Below are 20,872 nucleotides of genomic sequence, written 5' to 3' on the forward strand. Positions count from 1 at the left end.
TCCCATCGCATCCGGCGGGGTTGTAAATAACAGTATTGTATTTAAGCGCCGCCATTAGAGGCTTCGCCGACAAACATCAGCCATTGGCCATCACAACTCTGCCAAATGAAAACGAGAGAACTCAAAACAACCGTGAAAGAAATAAAGACGGGCGGGGAGGATCAAAGCCCGTTCAAGTATCAACCGATATCAAACGTGGCTCGTGTCTATTGATCATCCGGGCGTGAGCGAGAACCCGACGGGACGTGACACCGGACGTCTTTTTATGCGTTGGGCTGCCGGGCGTCGAAAATAAATAAATAGATAAATAAATAAATAAATAAAAGAGCGAGCGGGTTCTGGTCTGCGCGGCGCGGCGCGGTGCTGCGCTGCTCCGTGGTGCCTGGTTGCCTATGAATATTCCATGAGGCGGTGAGTGGGGAAGTGTGCTGCCTGGAACATCTGGTCCGGTCCGCAGGGACCCTCGTGGCGAGAAAGCTGCAACTTCAGGAGGAAAGAAAGGAAAAAGGGAGGGGAGAAAAATGCCAATAAAATGGGGGTGTGTGGGTGGGGGGGCAGCAATCAGCAAGCCTGCATCATATGCTTGATTTGTTTGGCTAATTTGATTTTAAGAGCGGGATTGGTCGCTGGAACAAAACAGACGAAATGAATGAAGTGAAATAGCTGGCGGGGTTCGCTTTCCAATCCCGCAGCCCCCCGATCGTTTTTGCTACGGGTTCTGACGAAAGGGTCATGGTTTTGTCCAAAAATTGAACCTTGACTTTAGCATTCTTTCGATTTAATTCGTTTTGAAACAGGGGTGTCCAAACTATGGCACGTGGGCCAATCCTGGCCCGCTTTTCACTTTTGAGTGGCCTGCGGCGTATGTTAAAATTTTATGCTAATAAAATACAGTGGGCCCCCGGTTTACGAACACCCTCTTTTACGAACATTTCGACTTTTTTGTCCCCCGCTTACGCACAAACCTTCCGTCTTACGAACAATCCGACATGCCGGCCATTGTATTCGTACATTTATTTTCGCTTTGCTGCGTCAACTAGAAGTTGACGCTCATCACGGCGACGTTGAACGCTATTGCTCTACTGTACTGTACTGTCAATTTCGGATGATAAGGCACACCAGTATGCAAGCCGCTGAGCAAATATTGAGCAGAATAAATAAATAATTCAAATAATTTGTCACGGATAACCCAACCTGGATTATAAAAAGCAGGTCGTAACATCACATATTTGCTAAGAAATATTTCACTTTTTCTTCGGTTAACTGACTGATCCTCATATTTATATTTTGCCATAGAAAAGAGAAAATTTTCATGCACACCCCCACACGAATTTAAAATATAATTATTATCTAAAAATTGTATGTATACATAAACCTGTATCCTTTTTAACATGAACAGAAAAAAAGTAACATAAACTTTCAACAACTGTTACTCTTTTTTACAGTGTTTATACGGGTTACAGCTTAGTCTAAAACCGAAAAGTAACTGGAAAAAAAAATCTTATTTTATTGCAAATGTCATGTGAAGGTCACATGACAATTACAAAGCCTTTTCATTCACCCCTTATACTTTGAAAACTCTTTTTGAACTCGGTCTTTGAGTCACATCTGGCTAGTAAAAAAATGCCGCACTGGACTAAAAGCCGCAGGGTTCAAATCATGAAAAGATGCGGCTTATAGTCTGAAATTTACAGTATTTGTAGGGGTTGTCTAAAAATTGCCAAAATGCACATTTTAACACGTGCAGTATTTTCACCATTTTTTTGGCCACCATTCTCTATTTTAGCCAAGAAATGACACACTTCCTGGTCATGTGATAACTAAGTGGTCATACCAGGATGAACTTTGACATCTTGTCATCATCTGGGTGAAATTTCAGCTCTCTAGTGTCTTCTTTCAATGGCTCCCCCTCTGTTTTAGCTATAAATGACTAGATGTTCCCATCAATTTGCTCTTAATTTAAAAATAAATATATAGCGGCCCTGTCATGGCATTAACATTTTTTGCGAGTAATTTTTCGGCAGATGTTCCCCTGAAACGACCGCATTTGTTTGCACACTCGTACATTTGCATTGAAATCGCCGCAGTTCATTATGGAGATGTTTTGCAGCGAAGAGGCGCTTCTCTACCACTTTTTTTTTTTTCGGTCCATCCATGTATAACCACAATGTTCGCGACAATGCGAAAGGATTTATTCAATGGGAGTCAAAAGAAATCAAAGCGAATGGTTGGCGATGAGAAGATGCGGGGATTGTGGAGAGACGAGGTTGTGAAGGTGGTGGTGGGGGGGGGGGGGGTCACGAGTCGAAAGGCTGAATGCAAAGTAAGTGCACAATTGACTGTGGCCTTGTCACGGGCGCGTTGAAGCCATGGCCCTAATGACAACCGCCCCACAGTAGCTTTCACCCGTGGCTTCCGAGTGAATAGTGACAGGATTGCTTTCCTAATGCATACGCTGAGTCCATTAACGCAATTATGTCCGTTTGGCAAATTCTTAAGCACTGTTTGCTTGTGTCATCATTCGACAAGAAAAGGCCTTCCAAGTCGAACGCATTCACTGTGTTGAAAACGGGATCGTATGTGCTTTAGATTATCCGATTTGCATTGTTTGGGGGGGATTGCATTGACCTTGAACAGTGGAGATTTTTTTGAGAAAGAATGGCTATATATATATATATATATATATATATATATATATATATATATATATATATATATATATATATACTTACAGAATATGAATATATCTATAAAATTTGCACGAAACGTCTGTACAAGTTCCTATTCAAATTAAATTTGCAACATATACTTTCAAAACTCTTTTTGAACTCAGCCATTGAGTCTCATCTTTTCAGTTCTACTTAATAGTTGTTCCATGAACTCATCAGATTTACACATTTTCTTTACCGGTGGACTGCCCCCTGGTGGCGAGTACTACTGGTATCAGTTTCAGGGCTCAAGTCATTAGAAAAAAAAAAGGTGGTTTATAGTACAAAATTTAAAGGTGAGTATGTGTGTGTGTGTATATATATATATATATATATATATATATATATATATATATATATATATATATATATATATATATATATGTAGATTTACACATTTTCTTTACCGGTGGACTGCCCCCTGGTGGCGAGTACTACTGGTATAAGTCTCAGGGCTCAAGTCATTAGAAAAAAAAAAGGTGATTTATAGTACAAAATTTAAAGGTGTATATATATATATATATATATATATATATATATATATATATATATACATACACACACATTTTTTCAAGATTTTTTCGACATTAAGCTTTACCTCTATCCTGTATTGGTCCTTATAAGTATAATTAAATCCAAAGATCACTGAATGTACAGTATTTCTGTCAGAACTTCGTTTATTAAATTGGGGGAATGTTTTGAGAAAAACAGGTGGCGAAAGATGGTGTTATATGAATAGCATAATTACATTTCTGTCAGTGAAACATCTCAAGGCTTAGATCTTTAGAAAGTCTTTGACATTTGTGTTTAAAAACAAAAATGCCAGCACTATTTGCAATATTTTTTTTTCCTCTGCTGCGATGTTGGTTATAAAAACCTTGTACAGAACATCGCTGCACTGAATGTACTGAATCTTACAAAAGAAAATATGGCAGGAGAAAATTAATTAATCCGTCTGACTACTGCAGGTTTTAATGGAAGTAAATTATGTTTATGTGTGATGTTTGTAAACTCGGACCTGCCAATTAAGATATTTAATTAATTTGAATTACAACTATTTACCAATTTTTTCCCACTCAAGTATATTTACTAGGCAAAGCAAGAGTTTAAATGGCATACTTTTCAATATCATATTTTGAATTACAAATCTTACCTTTTGTGGTTATTCTTGCTCGTGTAAACATATCATGTTGATCGCATTATTTATTTATTTTTTACACAAATTAAAATATAATAATTCACGGATGTATTGTATTGCCTCTGACTGCCCTGAATTTGTCTAACAAAAATATTCTGATTGTTCCCTAACTGTCTCTGTTATTATCGTTAGCAATGGCTGCAGTCGCAGCTGGGTGCTTCGCATTGATGCGGTAAGCTAAACTTGAGCTTCTTCAAAAGTAAGCTGGCTTTTTCTTACAAATAATGCATCTCGCTAAGTTAAAGTTACCATTCATCGACCCGACAACTCTCGCATGCTCTTCCGTTTTCACGTCTTCCTTCTGCCCCCCCCCCCACCCAAACAGGGGCCCAACAGGTAATCTCAAACACAATGACATCCAATCAGCATCTACTTCAGTGTGTGATTGGCCTTTGTTTCCCAACCCCCAACGACTCAAGAACAAGAAGTACAATGTATGAAAATTGATGTAATCATCAGTGAGAAAGCATCAAGTTAAAGATGAAAAAAAATTGATTAACGTGGTTAAAAAAAAAAAAAACAACACTATGAATGGAAGTAATTAATCTCAAACTGGTATTTTCCCTGATGTATGTGTGTTTGTGTATATATATATATATATATATATATATATATATATATATATACACATATATAATTTAGAAAAAAAAAATACATATATAATAAAAATATAAATATAAAAAATATATATATATTATACATACATATATATATATATATATATATATATATATATATATATATATATATATATATATATATATATATATGTTCTGAACCGTACGTTATTTGACGGGAGTTCGACATGTAATTTTTGCGTAAGAGACACAGAGCGTGCGTCCCCGCGTCCCTATAATCAGCCCATATCATAAGTGCGTTGCGGCAGCTGGAGCCCGATGCTTGCAGCGTCGGTGGATGAGGGTCAGGTTGTCCTGTCCTGGATGCTGGATCATGGAGATCCTTTCATTAGGCGGGAGCAGGTCTGTGATGATTGGCCTTCACCGCTGCGCACCTGAGCACAACTCAGCGGTTGTCCTCGCTCCCATCAACGCCGTTTTAACTGGCGGGTCTGCTTTTCGCGGGGAGTCGGAACTGTTAGGGCACTGCACTAGCTTTGTGAAATGACTTATTTCATATCGCTGATCTGCATAATGTATCTCGTTCATGTCTGAATTCACTCACTCACATCTGACAATTTGATGGCTGAAAGTAGAGCAAAGTTTTACGACATGAATCCGTTCCGCGCTTGGGGTCGTAAGGCGAATCCAAACCTATGTTAAATAGCTTATGCGTTTAGAACACCAGGTAAAAACATCAAAATTGTACATACATATTAAAAATTGGTACCAAAATGGTATAGAAAATGCTACGTATATATAATGTATATGTATACAATCAGAAAACATCATAAACAAAAAACATAGAAAGGATTTATTTATCTTTGAGTGCCGCTTTTTTTGCCCATATTGCCAAGTAAAAGTAGCGTACTTTGTATTTCTTGATTATCTCCAGCATAATTTCCATAAAAATCATTTTTTTACTTCCCTCTTTAACATCATTAGCAATCTTGGGACACATGCCTCATCCTTTCAACTTTGAATTAAGCAGTAAAATGCACTATAAATACTGTTTTGTAACCACTCGCAATCCAACAAAGCCTTACAGTTCCGCCATTTTGAAACGAGTGAGGCCGACCAATAGCAGACCACCATCTCCGTGAGGAGACGCCGACCAATAGCAGAATTGCAGTGACGGGTGAAAATAAGAGTAGTTACCTAAAAACGCCTGCAGATGGAAACGAAAATTACAGCCAATCCCCTAGGGTCATGACAGTTGCAAATCCGGGATGATGTCATAAAAAAGGAACGAAAAAACGTAAGTCAGAGACGTTGTAACACGGGGGTCCACCGCATTATTCAGAATGCCATCTGTCGACTAGCAGGGCAGCATAACTCAATATGAACCGGGCAATATGAACTGATTTATTTGAATTTTGGGGCAATAGCTTTTCTACGAATTTTAGCTGATACGCGATTGCGTCAGGCAAAATCTGACCAACGGACCACGCGGTTTTCACGTTTGCACCCTTGCCATCGCGATCCAGCCAAGCGAGCTCGGTGTTGCTACGAAACAAGAGCTGACCATGACAGTCACGTGCGTCTTCCTCGATTCAAACCAAAAGCAATTACACTTCTTTCAACGCCGCCATCGCTCTGACACGCATGCAAAGAATCGCCAGAGGCGGCGTGACCCTTTCGGGAAGTACAAATGAACGCCATCATGACACTCAAGCGGGAGCCTTGCTCTATTCAAGATATAACACAGATGTCATCTGTGTGCAATGAGTTTTTGCTTTTATGTATTTGCGGAAAGAAATGGCAACAATATTTACCGCAATAGCTGCTGCGAGTCAATTTATTTGGGTTAAGCCTTGAGAAATTTTAACGGGGTTTCTGTAGGTGAGAGCAAACCACGTTTAATGTTTTCTTTTTAATGTTGCGGCGGGGAATCCAGATGTTTCTTTTCAAATTAAGAGCAAATTAATTGGAAGGCAAAACACTTTTTGCTTGATTGTTAAAGTGACTCCTTCGTAAAATGTTTTATATGTGAATGCCTTTTCAGTACACACCAGCGGCCCACAACATTTTTTCCTGATGATGTATCCCCTGTGAAAGTTTTTTTTTTTTTTTTTTTTATTCTACAGCCTTTTTGCATGGGGTAAAAAACAAAGAAAACATATTACTGTGCCATCAAGTGTCTGATTTATTAAAAATGTCACGAATCCTACTTCTCGATTGAGCGATAAGTTAATTAATGTTCCAATTAATTTGCTCTTAAGTTGAAAAAAATGTTTCCTGTCATGGCAATAAAAGCATTCAATTACATTTACTGATACCCGCAGGAGTGCTGTATAAATGTCACAAATCTCCCCTCTAGATTGAGCAATAAGTTACTTAATGTTCCAATTAATTTGCTCTTAAGTTGAAAAAATATACTGCTTCCTGTCATGACAATAAAAGCATTCAATTAGATTTACCGATACCTGTTAAACCCCTGTAAAAATGTCACAAATTTCCCCTCTAGATTGAGCAGTAAATTAATGTTCCAATTAATTTGCTCTTAAGTTGAAAAAGAATAGCGTTTCCTGTCGTGGCAATAAAAACATTCAATTAGATTTACCGATACCTGCTGAACCCCTGTATAAATGTCAAAAATCTCCCCTCTAGATTGAGCAATAAGTTATTTAATGTTCCAATTAATTTGCTCTTAAGTTGAAAAAGAATATCGTTTCCTGTCGTGACAATAAGAGCACTCAATTAAATTTACCGATACCTGCTGAACCCCTGTATAAATGTCAAAAATCTCCCCTCTAGATTGAGCAATAAGTTAATGTTGCAGTTAATTTGCTCTTAAGTTGAAAAAAAATACAGTTTCCTGTCATGGCAATAAAAACATTCAATTCGATTTGTTGACACCTGCAGACATCCTGTTAAAACTTCCTGTACAACGCCCTGAATTAGCATCATGTACCCCAAGTAGTACTTGAACCGCCATCTGATATAGGCAATCACTTCAAAGCTCAAATTCATGCTTTATTTTTTCTTTTTTTTTGTGAGAGGGAAAAAAAAACATGTACCTGCAGAAAACCCTCACAAACAACCGCACAGAAAGGTCAGCGCAAAGATTTCAACTCAAATCTTTTGAGCGCGCGGTCCAAACGTTCCGCCACGTTGCCCTCCTTCAAAAACACAACCATTAAAATCACCAAAGCTCCGATAAACCTCCCGCGTAATTTCCGACACGAACTGCGAATGAATATTTCGCCTAAATGAATCGCGGTGTGTGTTTAAAAACAAATTAGAGATTTGATCATTCGCGCGTCTGGGGAGACGACGACACGCGCGGTACCGACGGAATCTTCCGGTCCAATATCTCCTGATGGATTGTCTGTTTGACCGTAATATGTGTGGCGAGAGACCACATGAGCACGCCTCATTCATCACTGCCACACGCCTTACACATGCACACACACCTTAGCGGCACGCCAACGCACACATTTCCTATTCCACCTGAGACCCCCGCATCTCACGCAAACACACGCGCGCGCGCCCGCCCTTGACCTCTCCTCCGCGGAAGCGCCGACCTCCCTATCCTCGGCTCTCCTCCTTTTGACACCCACACAAGCCGGCGCAGAGAATAGCTGGCCTCCTTGCCCCCCCCCCCCCCCCCCCCCCCCCCTCCCACAGCTTCCCAAAGCAATATACTACAGCGCCGAAGCACGTCGAGAGTAGCCTTGAGCTATTCGCATCGTGCTACGCTAATTATTACACACTTCTTACAATGAAAACAACTTGTCAAATCAACAGAGAGGAAACAAGAAAACACTTGATGAGGAAAATGTTTTTTTTTAACGCAGGTTTAAATGTAGCGAGAAATGTTTTTGTTTCCTGACGCTGGCTTGAATGTTTAGATCTGTCGAGAAGCTTGGGAGAATGAGTTGGCGTCATTCATCTCACCACCGCGTAGCTTCGAAAAACAATCGGAGTAAATTGAAATAGGATTCGCTATTGTGGCAGATCGAAGGATTGATATACGATGACAAAAAAATGGGTTCAATCACTCATTTTCTTTAGCTAAACAGATGCAGTTGTAATCATTTACCTTCTGCGGTATTATTCCCAATTGCTGGCTTGGAAATTTACCGTAATTCCCCTACTATAGACGCACCCTTAATTTTAGTTTCAAACTCTGCTATTTATCAGGCGCACCAACAGTTTGCCGACAAACTGCAGCAAAACAGAACAAATGTCATATTGTGTTTATATCCGTAAATGATATGTAATTCAGATTTCCCACATTTTGAGCAGTCAGTGAATGCCTCGCCAGTGTAATCTTTAAATGACGGTTTATGTGATGCACCGATTTCGGCTCCGCTGTTTTCTGAGTTTGGTCACGCAACTTTCGAAGCTGAGCTGTGATTGGTCGTTCCGTGAGCAACTGTGATGTCTTTTTAAGTCATCAGAAATCATTTGTATTCCAAAAATACTATACCATTTATAATATTTTGCTGGAGGATGGATTTTTGTCATTCGTGGTGAAATCCTTTGCAAATTGTTACCACTTCCTGATTCAAAGGTTAAAAGACAAACGTGTCAGCCATTTTTTTTTTTAATGTGCATACATATCAGTTATCCTCCACCCTGTATGCGTATAATGCGGCGTGTCTTCCTTTATCCTCTTACTATCAACTTAGATGGTGTATTGTTATGTTTTCACAGCAGAAGCAAGAAGTAAATTAAAAACAGCGTCTGCCAGCGAGCCATATGTTGGCGCTCTCTGCGAGAGGAAAAAAAAAAAACACTGCAAAGATTAATTGATTATCGCCGCCACTTCCACCACCTCCGACAGGGATATTAGCGCGTGTATGCATGCGCGCTGCTGTGCTTGCCTCTGTTTCTGCGATACGTGTGTGCGTGTGCAGGCAGGCTTCAAAACAGCGTGTTTATATTGAAAGGCCCAGGAGGGGGACCTGTCAGACATGATGGTTTGTATTGTTGCCAGCGTCAAAATAGCATAGCGGTAACGTTTTTAAACTTGCCGCGTAGTCGCAAATGCTGACGACTTAAACAAGAAACATGTGACTTATTGTGTGAGCGCTTTAAGGCCACTGTTGGATTTTTTTGGTGTGATTTTGACTGTTTTGCCTTTTGTCTCAGGCAGCAAGTGGAGCACATGGATAGCACAAAAATATAGCAGAAAAAGAAATGTATTCCTCCATTCATCAAACCTTATACACTCTTACATTTTACCATGTTCTTTTTTTCCCCTTTCACATAAAACAGGAGCCGATTTGTTACACCAAACACATCGTCAGCCAATCCGCTTCAGGGTGAGCTTGACCTTGTTATAAGTAAGACATAGGTAAGCTGCCCCTGTGGAGCCAAATGAAGAGAGCAGGAAGAGTGAGCAGAGTGAGGGTTAGAGGAGTCAGAGAAAGAAAACATGGAGGTGGAGAATCGAGAGGGAGAGGAGGAGCACGAGGACAAAATGAAGGAAGAACGAAAAAATTGAATTATGGAAGACGCCGGGGCCGTCAGAACTTTTGGAAGAACTTATTCCGGCTCTTGAAAACTCTCTAAATAGCTTCTAATGTATTAGCAAAACGGCTAAATGCTAAAAAACAGAACTTTTTTTCCTTACAGGGCATTGACCTTGCTACTGGCCTTGCTACTGAATGTCATTTAAGAATGAATGTCCCATTTGGCACAAAGCCCTATATTTTGTCCGTATTTTGAATTCCTTCCGTGAAATCTTTGTCAGATTATAACAAGTACTCTCCTAGACCTGACTGCTAAGGATGTTTACGCTCCAATCCCGCTTTGTTTTTGTCATAAATACGTGCCGGAAGTTGCTTCCGAATCCTACTACACCGCATCATGACAATAGCGTTATAAAATAGCAGAAATAGCAGAAAAATAAATATATGAGCCATTGTTTACACAGCCGTGGGTTATTGACCCCTTCTGCTGAAAAAAAAGGAAAAAGAATCTTTACAGGAGTCTAAAAGACAGGGTGAGAAAGTGAGCATATTTTTTACAGGTTGGTAGATACAGAAGGAAGGAGAGAAAGGAAAAGTACAGAGAAGGAGGAAGGACCACTCAGGGGAAATCAGCTCTCTCCACTCATAAACAAATTCATCATCAGCACTGACAAACCGCACGCCGCATAACGATGAGCTTAAGTGCACAGCGCAGCAGGAAGGGCGGGTGAGGGGAAGAAAGAGACAAGCAAACGGCGGGGAAGAAAACAAAAGGTGAAATCAACATTAACATCCAGTTAGAGCGACGACATGCCAAGCGTGTCTTTGGAGATGGATGTGAACGCTGTGCCGTAATGACAACGCTTCTTTGGAACGTTTCGAGATATTTACCCGATGAAACGGTCGGCTTTTCTTTTCTTTCGTATTTATTCCATTCATCTTCATATTTAATACGCGCCAATCGGGATGGCGCTCACATACAATGACAATAAAAGGCATTACAGTGATCCCTCCGACTTCGCGGTCTCAGATATCGCGGTCTCAGTACTTGGCGTTTTTTTCCAGGAAAAATACAAAATATTGCAAAATAAAAAAGCATTTAAAAAATGTGCAAAAATGTACAAAAATTGAAAAAAGCAAAAAAGTACATTATACAGTACTGTATTAATCAAATAACGAAGTAATATTAGATAATAACTATGTTAAGAATTCTTTAAGCGTTCGAGTTTGTTTTTATCTTATTTTGAAATGTATGCTTTTAATTTGTCGGGTCGCGTTGCATTTCCGTTTCCTGATTTATGTTCTCTGTGCGTCATTCGGCTGGTTACGGTGACGAAGTGAATGACAACGTAAGCTCATATTTATAGTTTAGTCTGCAGGAACAGTGCATGTTTCTTTACAAACTAAGAACAAATTAATTGGAACATGAAGCGACCGATTGCTATATTGTGTTACAGTGTAAAACGCGGTACACCCCTATTAAATTTCATACAGATGCACTTTGGCGATTGTGACACAATTTTCCAGAAAGGTCTACATCATAATTAAAAAGGTTGATAACCACTGCTCTGCAACATGCAACATGATCATGACAAAATGATCATTGTGACTCTATTTAGTTGATATTATTAGAAACTGCAATTTAATACCTGGTTTGGTCAGAAGACTGGACTGTGATGTACACAAAATAAATAAATAAACAGTTTTGCACGCTGTGCTAATACATACATGCTTTTGAATGTCAAACTCGTTTTAGCTTGTGGACCACATGGAAGAAAATCGATTCCCAAGTGGGCCGGGCCTATAAAATAATGGTATATAACTTCAAAACAACAACTTCAAAAGTATAACATTTTGTTAACAAAGGAATAAATAGTAAAACATGACTAAAAATCAAAGAAACATTTTAAGTTTTTCATGTATAAAAAAAGGGGAGGAGTTAAAAAAAAATATATACAGTACATTTTCCTACTCATGTTCCTTTTTCAACATGTGTATAGGGTATTTTTATTATTATTCTTTTTGTTGCTGTTTTCTGTCTTACAGATTATTCTGCTCCTTTATCTTTCACGTAAAGCCTTGTAAACCAGATGTTGCATCTCGGATTAAAAAAAAAAAAATCATCCTTTATTGTTTTATTGTCTGTTTTGTTTGTTCTTACTATGTTTGTTTTTCCTTTCTATGTATTTTTTAAATCAATTCATTCAATCAAGATATCGCACTTGTGTGTTGTTTCATTATAATTCAATCACAACCATGGACTTGCATTTTAAGTAAGTTAGTAAACTAGCTCGTTAGACAACTTGCTAGACGGCTAGCTTACAAGATGATTATCTACTTGCTAGCCAGCTAAATAAGAGATAGATAGATAGATAGATAGATAGATAGATAGATAGATAGATAGATAGATAGATAGATAGATAGATAGATAGATAGATAGATAGATAGATAGATAGATAGATAGATAGATAGATAGATAGATAGACAGACAGACAGACAGACAGACAGACAGACAGACAGATAGATAGATAGATAGATAGATAGATAGATAAGCTAGCTCGTTAGCTAGCTAGCAAGCTATCTATGATAGATAGATAGATAGATAGATAGATAGATAGATAGATAGATAGATAGATAGATAGATAGATAGATAGATAGATAGATAGATAGATAGATAGATAGATAGATAAAGCTAGCTAACTACTTGCGTTCTAGCTAGTTACCTTGATAGATAGATAGATAGATAGATAGATAGATAGATAGATAGATAGATAGATAGATAGATAGATAGATAGATAGATAGATAGATAGATAGATAGATAGATAGATAGATAGATAGATAGATAGATAGATAGATAGATAGATGCGAGTATCTTGGGTGTGGTGAAGCAAGGGAGGGAGTGAGCGGGGGGGGGATGACAAAGACCCCTGAGATGGAGGAGCAGAGGGGAGCCAGGGGCTAGACTGACAGCCCATAATTACGGCTCATTTTCAGTCATTAAGCCCGGGCACTGATTAATAATGAAGCCTCCCCTCTTCCTTCTCTAACACACAGACGGAAATATGCAAATACAATACGTGCATGAACAAATAGGCGAAAAGATGAGCAGGCAGGCACATTGCACGCATCAAGTTCTAATGGCCTATGTGAGGAATTTGACGTAGATATATTTTTACATGCGCTGATAAATATATTGGACTTGACAAGCCCTTGTTTTTCATTGTGTTGAAAACCAAGGGAGCTGTCCAGGACATCGCTGGTGCTGAATTTCAAGTGAGCGCGTGAGCTGTGCTTCATCCCTTCTGTTTTTTTCCCCCCGCCGCCTACCTCAAACATCTCCTCCTCCTTCTCGCACGTCTTGCTGGCTGTCAGAGGAACCGGCGTCTCCTTTGAACTGCAACACTGGCACCCCGCAAAGATCAAACTCGGAGCTGCTCCCCACCATGAAATATTTAACACACAGAGGGGACACATTCAGTCATTGTGGGTCGAGGGCCTGGTACAAAGGTGCTACATGAAAGTTAGAGGGAATATTAAAGGAGGGGAAGAACGTTTTGAAGCTGAGGATTGGGCTCTTCCGTCACAAATGTGCACTGGACTCCTCAACCACTCTCAGATGAGGTTTTCATTGATTGTCAATTTTTTTTTTTTTTTTTAATATTGATGAATTATTTTGCTGAAAAGATTGCATTTGATTGTGAGTCCATATATATATATATATATATATATATATATATATATATATATATATGCCTATTTAAATACATATATCTGCACAGATATACATACAGTATACATACTTAAAATACATTTTAGGAATAGGACATAAGAGATGTTGATGTTAAAAACTAGATGATAAAATCTAGATGATAAACAATCCATTGAATGTTGTAGAATTTCACTGTTCTGTAGAGAAAAATCATTGTAGCATTTTGGCCTTGACTCAAGCGCAATATTTCCAAGGAACTCTTGGTGCAACTGTAAACTGTCAACGCAATAACAAAAACAAGAGAGTCCATTAATTTCTGTAATAGTTTTGGAAGTCAGAGAGTAAGATAAACTCCAAAATGAAGCTAATGTAGCTAAGTGACAGCCTCTAGCAATGAAAACATTAGTGGAAGGCTCATCACTAACATTTGTAGGCGTGTCTTAAGCACAATCAGCAGAAAGCAAGGTCATCATAATATTGAATTTTTCATTTGCATTGGAACTTTGTTTTCAAATTCAGATGATTAAAATCAGTTTCAATAGAATGTCTTTGCCAAATTATTTCATCTATTTGCAGTAGAACTTTGTTTTCAAATGTGGCTAATTACCATTCATTTTAATGGTTCATTTTAATACCTTAGTTAATGACTTAAAAATATGCTTTTTTTCATGTTTTTGTGGGCTACAACTTTATACAGGCTCTGAAAAAGTGCGTAAATCCATTTGTTTGATCCACTTCTTTTCTTGACTGCGCAAAACCGAAACTTTGCAGCTTCAGCTTTGATCTCATTCGTTACAACTAGCATGCTAATCGTGCGCAAACATGGACACCAGCAGCACCAGTCCAAAGAGGGCCGGGACAGAGTTGGCTGGTCCCAGCTGGTCCCCGCTAACACATTCCACTGCACCCTAATGACAGCGGGCCCCCCAGCCTCCATGACCCTGGCCCTAACACCCCTTCATGGGTCCCCAGGGATCCCGCGGGGCCAGGACGGGTGAGGAGGAGGACGTGTCGGGAGGTGCGGGGGGGGGAGGAGTGACACAGATGAGGGAGGACACTCCAGGTGGTGGGACAGCTCTGAGGGAATTGGAAGTCATGAATATATTAACTGACAGGAGGGGGAGTAATGAATTCAAATTAAATTATATGTGCTGAGCACCGCATGAACACGAGCAAACACGCCGGTGATATTTCAAGGGGGCCGACGTAATTATACCTTTCAGGAAATGTGATATTAAAAAAAAAAAGGAAATAATGTGCGAGACAATTCAACGCAAAACGCAGCTGTACTCAAAGAAAGTTCATGTGAACAAGTTTTAAGGTCCAAGGACGTCTTCCTTTATCGTATTGTGTGTATATATATATATATATATATATATATATATATATATATATATATATATATTAGAGCACATAAAAAAAGAATAACTTGGCCCTTACATCATATATACATATATATACATATATATACATATATATACATATATATATATATATATATATATATATGATGATTCAAAACGATTTTTGCTTCAATCTATAGACGTGCAAAGAATCATACTACATACTACATACATCATCAGGGCAGAATATAAAAAGGAAAAAGGACTTTTTTTAAATTTATTATGTTTTGAATTGTAAGTAATGTGCCTTCTCCCACAAAAACAACCAATGCGCTTGAAAGCTACCCATACATTTCTTCAAATTTATAGTAAAAAACAAGATTTCTTTTTTTTTTTAATTTACAATACTGTGTTGATATTAGAATATTTTAAAATCAATTCTGAATGATGGTAAATGAGAATCACAATTCTTGTATAATCATTCTTGTATAATATATATATATATATATATATATATATATATATATATATATATATATATATATATATATAGAGAGAGAGAGAGAGAGAGAGAGAGAGAGAGATTTATATTTGCAAAAAGTAAACAAAAATAAAGAGAAAATAAGAAAAATACACACACACACACACACACAGGGTCTGACCAGTACTAAAAATTTCTGAAAAAAAACATGAAAATCCCCAAATTTTGGTTTAAGAGTTTTTGACAAATTGCATGCAATTAAAGTATCAAGATTTTTTAAATTATGTTTTTGAACATGTCCCTCAGATTAGAGCGGTTTTCTACTTCATATTATGATTTGCTCAAAATTCCAAAAACGCTCATCCCCCAAGGCAAGAATTTGCCCCTTGCGTTTTTGGAAGCCAAGACAAACTCCACCATAGCCGTGAGCTGAGAGGGCGTCCAGTTGTCTTCCAGGACCGGACCTGACCCAGACCGCTCCCTCTCCCTCCGCCCGCCCGCCCGCCCGTCCCCTCTGCCACTTTATCCCGGGGTCCGTCTTAGCGTCGCCTGGGGCAACCGTCATCCCTAAATCCCCTCTGCTGTGGTGTGAGGCCAGGTGACTGGAGGGCAAACATCACCGATTGGTCCAACAACAACAACAGCGGCCGACAGGTTGGAGGGACGCGCGAGGACGGGAGAAGACGACGGAAAGGCGGTAGGGCGGGACCTCTTGGCAGCCTGGGGCAATGACAGCGGCGGAAAAGGGACAAGTCCCAAATCTATTGTTCATCTGAGCCTGGCGAGAGTATTCCAATCCTTGTGATCTGCTGTGGATTAGTATGCCTTTGGAGCTTCTGTGCTTAGAAAGGAAAGAGGGTTTTTTTTTCTATAATTTATTAAGACTTGAATTGTTTGATTAGTATTGTGTACTGAAAGGCTTGATTTATTTATTTTTTTTTTTTTGCAGAGCAATTTTGTGAATCATTGACTTGATTTCCGGAGCAACTTCCTGATTTTGTGAAGCTTTTTTTTAACACGGTTAAACCCGGTGTAAGTTTTTGCAAGCATTTAGAAATAAACACACGGTGTCGTTTTAAAACTCTACCAGTTTAGACTATCTATAGTACCGTATTTTCCGCACTATAAGGTGCACCTAAAAGCCTTTTTTTTTAAAAAGCTGACGGTGCGCCTTATAATCAGGTGCGCCTTATATATGGATCAATATTGAAATTGGGATTGGTAGATGGGGAAAGAAGTGATAAAGTAAGCTTTACCTGTTTCTTTTGTGTGTTTACAGTTGAACAAGGTTGCTCATATTGAGCTATTCTGCTATTGAGAGTTTAGAGTTATTATTTGAGTTATTATTATTAGTTTGAGTATTACTATATTGTGATTGAAAAAGTTTTAAATTATGTCATTAATTGAGGGTGCGCCTTATAATCCAGTGCGCCTTATATATGGAAAAAGTTTTCAATATGTCATTAGTTGAGGGTGTGCCTTATATTCAGGTGCGCCTTATAGTACGGAAAATATAATTTTTAGCCTCCCAGTGCTTTTTTTATGGTATTTCTAAATCAATGGACAAAATTGGGTCAAAATTGACAAAGAGGGGTTAGCTTGCATTTCCTATTTTCTCATTTTTGGCGGGAGAAACGTCTGAAAATGCCACGCGTTGCGGAGCCTTGGGTTAGCCTCATAAGTTTACGCACCGAACCTCAACTATTTCGCAGGGGTGGGACTCAGCGCAATCATTCAGCAGCACAAACAAACAAAGGCGATCTCGACGCGTTCAATCACTTTGATGTGTCGTATGCAAAAGCAACCTTGGATACAAGTGACGGCAGGAAGTGCGCTGACTGCATGCTAAAGCGACGTTAATTATGGATTCTGAAGAGCAATTAAAAATCCCAGCCACGCTGAGCTTTGTTTCAAGGTTTCTATTATTTGGCGAGACTGTAAGATGGGGAAAGATAGTGCGTGAAGCTCCTAAGATAAACACGGGCTGAGATGATGCCGGATAACCGGTTATCTCAGCGCTCACATGCCTTTCAGCTTTGTCCTTCTTTTACCCTCGTTCCACTCCCTCTATCTCCGCCTTTCTATCATTTTAGATCTCTGGCAAGTAATCTGTTTTTTCCGCATTCCTTGTCCCCGTGTCGTCTTTCAATTTAACATGCTCATCCTGCTATCTGATTATATCCCAGCGCCTTCTCTAACCTTCTCCCGACGCGACGTATATACTTTAAGGTTGTTCTTTAATTCCGTAGCCGCCTGCATCTGCTCAGTATGCCACTAAAACGTGATTCTTTGTCCCACCTGGATGAATTATAAGGATCGTTAACAGCGTTCTGCGCGCATACTAACAATGATAAATACAAAGGATGAACGATAAATTGTTTGGGGACGGAAATTGCTAACAGATGAGATTTTGAGCTTATTATTTTCCTGCGTTATTTTCCTTCACTGATACATTTCCATGTGTTTTCTGGGCTCAGAAGCGGCCACGCCCGAGCGGATAAAAATGGCGCATAATAGGGCCTGGCACCACCTCTACACCGCCCCCTTACCGCCTGTACAGCATAAAAACACATATCTGATCAGTCGTGCATAGTTTTACCTTTTGGTGGAGTTGGGGAGATTTTGCACCGGGTCAGCCAAGTAACCAACAATGTTTGGGAGCACACAACTGGACATCCAGGATTCCTTTGTGATTGTCATCATTTTACGGAGGACTAGGGATCTTTTACCAGGATATATTTATCTCATCACTTTTAAAAACTCCAATAATATGTACTTAGATGTATACAAAATATTCAAATAATGCCATGATATGAAACAAAGGCAATACCGCTAAACCTTCACTCTTGTTTTGAAGCACTTCAGTCTCAAACAAAGAATATGAGATTATTTTGTCTTTTGCTTATGAGAATGTGTACACGAATACAGAATGTAAATTGTTTTTTTGTTAATTACATTTATTGCAATATTAAATGCATTCTGGAAACCAATGGATTTTTTATTTTTTTTTGCTAAACAATATATTGGCACAAAACCAGGCTAATGTCGCAGAGATTAGTTTTGAGTTATTGTTGGGATTATGAATTTTCAACATCCGTTTTGCGATTTCTACAAAAACAACCTTCTTAAAGTCTCAATGTTCATTTCCAAGCAGCCAAAAGCTTCAAATTGTAAACGCAGTGGGTGAAAAAAAATATTAGTATCCAATAAGTACCGTTGCAAAAAGAATGTGGCAAATTTTTAAACATGTATTTTTTCGGTTTTTTTCCTCACCAAAATCAGGAATTTCGACTTGGTAACATTCAATTTTCTGCAACTTTGTCCATATTGGAGCTATGTGCTATGTATAACTTTCAATGAAATCAAGTATATCTCAATTTTCATTTTCGGAGATATTAGATTAATTCTGTAAAAATGCACCACATTTTCATTTGACACAAGAACGAGGCCGGCAGGTAAATAACGAAAATCTGCATAATCGCGACATCCGTCGAAATGCATTGGGAGGAAATCAATACTATTTTTTGTCTTTCAAATATCATTACCAGCCTAAAAAAAAATCCATACCAGTCGTTCCCTAATATACATTAGCGTGCTTGCACTACGTTGCAGATTAGTAAGTGCGAGACAACAGATGGGAATGTCTAAAAAAGCCCCAAGCTCCCAACATCAATCACCGATCTCGAATTGAGATTGATGTGATGGAGGTAACACGTTTCAGCCGTACGGGTGAAAATTGCTTACAAGATTTGACAATCAGACGTACAATTAAGACCAGGGAAGATATCTTACCACGTGCACTCAAATGCCAATTTCAGAGTAAGCCAAATGACTCGTAATCAAGCCAAAGATGTGTATTCTGCACATTGGAGATGAACATTTCCGTAGTTTTTCACCAAACAGCTGCTCGTCGCTCACCTCATCTTTCCCTGCTAAATCAGTTCATCGGTCCATTTCTTGCTGCGTCAGTCCCTCCCCCCCTCCCGCGCGTGCGCGCGCGCGTGCGCGACAGATGAACACGGACTAGTGTATGAGCCCAGCCTGATGACAATGACAGGACTTGATGAGTAGATATAGCTGGCTGCTGATGCCCCGACCATATGGACGAGTATTGTCGTGCCTCCCCCTCACTACCGCAGATGGTGCCCGCAGCAACACAACACAACAAAAACCCAAGCTATTGTTTTACCACTAGCAGTCATAATAAGGGGAAGGAGGGAGAAAATAATTACTTCTGCAGCCGGGAAAATCTGTCCTTCCTCCGAGCTGGTGTCCAGAAGGCCGGATTCCTGAGAGAAAGAAGCCAGAATGCTTGTTGGTAATTGACTGATATGGTAATGAACACCTAATTATACCCAGTGCGCGAGCACAGAGGGCCGCCTCCGCAGTCGGTGCCCCGTGACCCGCTTTATGACAAACTGTCACTTCATCTTGCCGTATCACTCCATGGCCTAGCGAATGTGACCCCCCAAATAGACGAGTCACAATATACACGCACCGGGAGAGTTGACGCGTACGCACGGAGACGGCGAACGAAACGCTTCAAATGTGTTTGTTATGAAAGGCTGGGTGGCGCCATAAACTTTAGGGGCTCATGGGTGTCCCAACTTGGAAAAAAATAGAATGATGTAAGGGCCAAGTTATTCTTTTTTTTATGTGCTCTAATATATATATATATATATATATATATATATATATATATATATATATATATATATATATATGTTTCGTTTCAAAGAATCGCCGTCATAATTTTGCTTGAGAAAGATTTGCATTAAATACGACATTTGAAATTGGCATTGCGAAGTGCGGATTTTTTTTTTTCACGTTTCCAATGGGTAGAACTCAAGCAGAACGACCATTTTTGATTGGCTGTCTGCTGCTATATTTGGTTGCGCAAAGCTGCCATGAGAAGAAAATAATACTGAGAGAAGTGAGATATTTTTTTAGATAGCTTTTCTTAACACTTTAGCACTGACAGTCCTAATATATATATATATATATATATATATATATATATATTGTGAAAACAAAAGCATACAGTGTATCGTAAACAACTAATAAAAAACATTCAAAATTCTCGCAGATTTTACTGATTTAAAGGGGGAAAACGACATTGAATTTGTAAAAACATGCCAATTACAAATTAAATGAGCTCCAGTAATTTTTCCTATCTTTACACGTGCCTAAGGTTTGGCGTCTGCGCCAAAAAAAAAAGAAAAAGAAAAGAAAGAGCCATGTCACTTCCACGACTTATTCATTCAAATGGGTTGCCTTTGCGCACAAGGCATTGACGGTCTTGTTTTACTTTTGACTGTGCTTTGAATAGTTTTACAAATTACTCTGCGGGGCTGCCAAATTACAACGGCCTTTGACTGAAAGCACTTTGAAA

General features: G+C 39.0%; 1 long non-coding RNA gene across 1 annotated transcript; it reads right to left on the reverse strand.

Annotated features, from left to right (window-relative positions):
* Window positions 1-140: 140 nt before the first annotated feature.
* Window positions 141-19,422, reverse strand: LOC148424293 (uncharacterized). Its single transcript, XR_015865507.1, has 3 exons — window positions 19,273-19,422; window positions 13,275-13,378; window positions 141-483 (listed from the first exon to the last, which is right to left on the reverse strand). It is a non-coding gene; the product is annotated as an uncharacterized LOC148424293 (long non-coding RNA).
* Window positions 19,423-20,872: the final 1,450 nt, after the last annotated feature.

The sequence above is a fragment of the Hippichthys cyanospilos genome, chromosome 4, assembly GCF_059441005.1.
Source record: "Hippichthys cyanospilos isolate Australia breed blue-spotted pipefish chromosome 4, RoL_Hcya_1.0, whole genome shotgun sequence".
Taxonomy (NCBI): domain Eukaryota; kingdom Metazoa; phylum Chordata; class Actinopteri; order Syngnathiformes; family Syngnathidae; genus Hippichthys; species Hippichthys cyanospilos.